The sequence below is a fragment of the Phodopus roborovskii genome, unplaced genomic scaffold (genome assembly GCF_943737965.1).
Source record: "Phodopus roborovskii unplaced genomic scaffold, PHOROB, whole genome shotgun sequence".
Lineage (NCBI taxonomy): Eukaryota > Metazoa > Chordata > Mammalia > Rodentia > Cricetidae > Phodopus > Phodopus roborovskii.
This window is the reverse complement of record NW_026126540.1, coordinates 26,899,698-26,905,064: the sequence shown is the minus strand read 5'-3', so window position 1 is coordinate 26,905,064 and position 5,367 is coordinate 26,899,698.

The window sequence follows — 5,367 nt, the reverse complement described above, 5'->3', positions numbered from 1 at the left end:
CAGCAGAAACTGGTTGAACTGACTTTCAAAAGGACTTGGAGCTTGTCACATGAAGCATCCACAATGAGGAAGTGAACTTTCATTTCGGTTTCACATAAACCCTGACGTGAAGAGCTGCCTCCAGCCCACGCCTTCTCACCTTAGAACCACGTGAGCTGCCAAGAGGAACCCCCGGTGGAGACCATCAATAGGATGACCTCAGTGGAGAGTAGGGCAAGGTTATCCTTTAACCCTGCATCATTTTCAGGATCCACTTAATGGAACAGTTTCATTGTAAAGACTTTCGGGTTGGGCTCCTCAAATCTCAGCTCCTTTCTTGGTGATCTGCAGGGATTGTATTTACTGGGTTCTGGCTAGTGATCCCTGACAGGGCTGTCTACTCATCCCACATTCTCACAGTCTTTAACTGGTCTTTGAACTTTGCTTATCTGATATATTTTTTTTTCTATTTGAAAAATTAAAATGTTTAAACAGAATATTTATTCATGCCTGGTATAGTGGCCTATGTCCATAATTCTAGAATTGGAGGCAGGAAGATTGGGAGCTCAAAGCCAACTCAAGCCACAAGAGATGGTTTCAAAACAAACAGGCTGAAGAGAGGGCTCAGTGGTTAAGAGAACTGGCTGATTTGACAGAGGACCCAGGTTTGGTTCCAAGCACCCACAGGGTGACTTATAACCATCTGTAATTCCAGTTCCAGGTGATCCAATGCCCTCTTCCGGTATGTACCTGGTATACACACATTCATTCAGGTACTCACACATACACATAGGATTTTAACAAAGGAAATCTGAAAACAAACCATGTGTGTGGAGGCTCACAGGAGCCTCAGCAATAGGGCTGTCACAAGACTGACAGAGGGCAGCCTGGGCTGTATAGTGCATTTTGGGACAGCCTAACACAAACAATTTCTTTAATCTAAAAAGATGCAAATATGTAAAAGTAGAGAGGCAGCCATAGATGGTGTGACATGCCTATAATTCCAGCATTTTGAAGGCAGAGACAAGAAGATAAGCCTTTACTGCTTGGCCAGTTTCAGCCCAGCCTGGGTTACATGAAAACTTGTCCACAAGATGTAAAACAGGAAAGTCTCTCTGAAACTATAATTTTGTTTCAACGATTGTCAGTAACTGACCAAGTTGTTTCGTTTGTACTCTTTACCCAGATTATTTTGAAATGATTCGGGGATGTCATAGTTTCTTTCCTTTGTACTATGAAATGATTCAGTGTTTAACCTTTGTGTGTGTGTGTGTGTGTGTGTGTGTGTGTGTGTGTTAGTGTGAATGTGGAAGTCAGAGGACAACTTAACCATCCTCTCCTTTAACCGTGTGTCCTAGGGACTGAATTTAGGCTTGGTGACAAGTGCCTTTGCCTGCTAAGCCATCAGGCAGACATGTGTACATTTCTGAAAGACATATGCTAAAGAAATACAAGCACAACCTATGATGACATCTGAATTGACCGTCACATTTAAATGTGAATATGTTTTTCTTGTTTAAAGACTTATTTTACTTTTGGATATGTGGGTATCTTTGTGTTGTGTTCACATGAGTCAGGTGTCCTTGGAGACCAGAAGGGGGTGTCAGGTCCCTGGAGTTGACGTTATAGGTGGCTATTATCTCCCTGATATGGGTTCTGGAAACTAACACTAGACCCTGAAAAGGAGCTGTGCATGCTCTTGTAACTGCTATCTTTCCTGCCCCTTGAAAACAAGGTCTCCTTAGCCCAGACTCTTCTTGGCCCTGCCATGCAGCAGTGTGGTCATGAATTCCTGATCCTCCTGCCTCCGTCTGGAGAATTTCCCACGTTAACAAATTTTACTCTTCCATTTTTGAGGTCAGAACTTATGTTTAAGGCTCCACTGCTGTTCAGGCTCATTTGTGCGGCGTAGGATTTGTCCTGTAAAAAGACTTCATTTTCTGAATGAACCTGTGAGAAACTAGAGCCACAGAATCCCTCTGTGGCGAGGACTGCAGCATCCGCACATCCGCACATCATGCACATCCGCAACTGTTCTGGTGTTGACTCCTTGTGCCCACTGTGCAAATTAGTGTTCTTGTCCGTATCATGGCTTGAGCAGCAGCTTTCCCTGTGTGGTCTGGATAACAAGTTTACAGTTCATAATATTCTCTATGGTTGATTGACTCTGGACTCTCAAAGATTCTGGAAGCCTTCTGCAATTTTTAAAAATAAAGCTTTATTTATTTTTATTTTATGCATATGGGTATTTTGTCCACAATCACATAGGTATGTGAACCATGTGTGTGCAATGCCCAAAGAGGCCAGAAGAGGACACCAGACCTCCTAGAACTGGAGTAACAGACAGTTGTGAGCTGCCATGTGGATACTGGGAATCAAACCTGGATTCTCTAGAAGAGTAATCAGGGCTCTCTCAATTGCTGAGACGTCTCTCTGGCCCCCATACTGCAATTTTTAAAGAAACTGTAGTACCCAAATAGTTAGATGCAGTAACGATACCCACAGGAGTGTTAACATCAGCTGGGCATCAGAGGCAGGCTGGGAAATCGCTGCTCTCGGGCTACAAACAGGAAGTGTGATTAGAAAATAGTTGTGAAATCCACAGTAACCGCAGATCCCTGCCTTCTCTGTTCTTCTGCTATATGTCTGATTGTTGTGCTCTAATGTGTGTGTGGTCATGCGTGTGCAGGAGGGCACGTGTGAGTGTGTGCATAGAGGCCTAAGGACAACCTCCAGTGCCATCCATAGACACACTGTCCTCTGAGTTAGTCTCCCATTGGCTTGTCACACTAATAAGGCTGGAATATTGCTGTCTCCGTCCCCAGCACCTGGCTTCTGGGGGCATGCTATCATGCCTGGACTCTGTACGTGGCTTCTGTGGATCCATCCCAGTTCCTAATGCTTGTAAGGTAAGCACCTCACCACCTGACCCTACATATCTGACTTCACCCTTTTTATGGTGGTGGTGCTTTAGCTTTTATTCCCTCTATATGTATTTGTACCCCCAAACATACATGGCTCAGTTTCCTCAGTGGGAAATGAGCATTGCCCTAGAGTTCCTATTGTTAAAACACTATGAGCAAAATCAGCTTGGGAGGGGAGGGCTTATTGCACTTACAGTAGTACCATAGCACAGGCCATCACTGAGGAGCCCTGGAGGAGCCAGGAAGCAGGAGCTGATGCAAGGCTATGGTGGAATACTGCCTCCTGGCTTACTTAGCCTGCCTCCTTACAGTTCTCAGGACCACCAGCCCAGGGTGACCCTGCCCACAGTGGGCTATATCCTCCCACATCAATCATCCATCAACAAAATGAACTACAGGTCAATCTGGTGGAGGAATTTCTCAAGTGAGGTTTCCTCTTTCAGAATGACTCTAGCCTGTGTCAAGCTGACAAAATATTAAGCAAGACAAGGCTTAAAAAATCATTTCTGTTGAGTGGTGGTGGCACACTCCTTTAATCCCAGGGGCAGGAGGAGCTCTGTGAGTTTGAGCCCACCCTGGTCTACAGAGTGAGTTCCAGGACAGCCAGGGCTACACAGAGAAACCCTGTCTCAAACAAGCAAACAAACAAACAAAACAAGCAAACAAACAAAAAACAAAATAGAAATTACCAAGATAAAAAAATGTAAAATAGGGTTTGGTGAGACCCATCTATAATTTTACCTCTTAGAAGGTGGAGGCAGGAAGATTAGGAATTCAAGATCATTCTTTGTCTTGAGCTGTTAGTTCAGGACCAGCTTGGGTGCATGAGGCTTCTGACAAAGCTGATGAAAGAACAGAAAGAAATTGGGGAAAAAATTTCATACAGTGTTTCGAGCATACTTTCCTCATGACCAAATTCTTTTCCTTATTTGAATGTGTTTTGGGTCGAGCTGAGCACACCTGTGCTTGTGTGAAAGCCTGGAGAAGGCATGGGGTCCCTTAGAGCTGAAGGAATGGGCTTTTACGGCCACTTCGTCACATGGGTACTGGGTTCTAATCTCTGACCCGAGGACTTGTACATCAAGCCCTTTCCAGCACTAGCAGGAAACTTTTTTTATTTGTTACTTATTGGAGACAGGGTGTCATTCTGTCTATAGCCCAGCCTGGGCTTCCTGTGGCAGCCATTCAAGTATTGAGATTACAATACACCATGCATGACTTAAATCTATTTGTGTGTGTGTGTGTGTGTGTGTGTGTGTGTGTGTGTATGGTGTGTGTGTGTGTGTGTGTGTGTGGTGCCTATGGAGGCCAAAGGAGGACATAAAGTCCACCTTACTTTTTTAAGACAGGGTCTCTCACTGAGCCAGGAGCTGGGCAGAGCCAGTGAACCCCAGCAATCGGTCTGTCTCTGCCGATTGTTCTGGGGTTACATTCCCAGCCTGGGTTTCCATGAGGGAGATGACTGATGATTTGAACTCAGGTCTTCATGTTTGGGTAGCAAATGTTTTTCTGTTTTAAGGCTCTTCCCCCACAAAATGCCCATTCTTGAGCATCTTACTCAATGTTGAGCAGACTTTCCCGTAAACCCCATCTTCGCTGTAGCCATGCCCCACCTTGCCCAGCCATTCTTGCTCCTTCTTGTCAAGAGTGGCTTCCTCCATTCCTTGGTCTCCATCTGGAAAGTCCACGTCAATAACTTGCAGGAAACCTCTTCAGGCTTTACCTTTCCTCCTCTGCGGCATTGTGAACCTTCAAATTGTAGCTCAAAGTTAGGACTTCACCCCATACTGTGTCACATACCATCACTTAATCCTCCCAGTGTACTTAGATAATACAAGATCTGAAGTGGTTATGACAGCACAAAGCTGTGATCCCAGCACTTGGGAACTGCAGCAAACTGGATTTTGTACACTAGATCTCCCCTAGAGTGGTACACGCCTGACACGCCACGCTGATTTATCTATCTGGAGTGATGAAAAGACAGGCCGCTAGAACACTGGCACCCTGTGGATGAGGAAAAGCTCCCAGAATGCACAGGAGACAGAAAGGAAGGGAGAAATGAAAGCAGACCAGGGAAGCACATAGAGCCCAGCCTTGTCCTCTCTGACCTGAAATCATCCCTTTGCTTCATGATCATGAAACAGCTGTGTCAAGGTTTTCTGAAGAACTTCCTTACTCGATGTTAAAAGCTCTGAATTTTAAGATGACACAATGGCTGCTTTTTGTTTCTTAATCTACATGATTGTACTGGGGCTTTAACAGCAGACTGTATTTTCATCGTGAAGTAGCTGGCTCAGTACTCTCCCTCCAAGGAGCACACTGAAGTGAGGTGGACGTGTAATGGGCTTAGCATAGAGGATTTAGGAAGGATGATGTGGGGGCTCAGGAGCTGCACAGTGACGACGAGGCCCTGAGTCTGAATCCCAGCATCCATTATCAAGCCAGGTGTGGCTGCATATCCTTG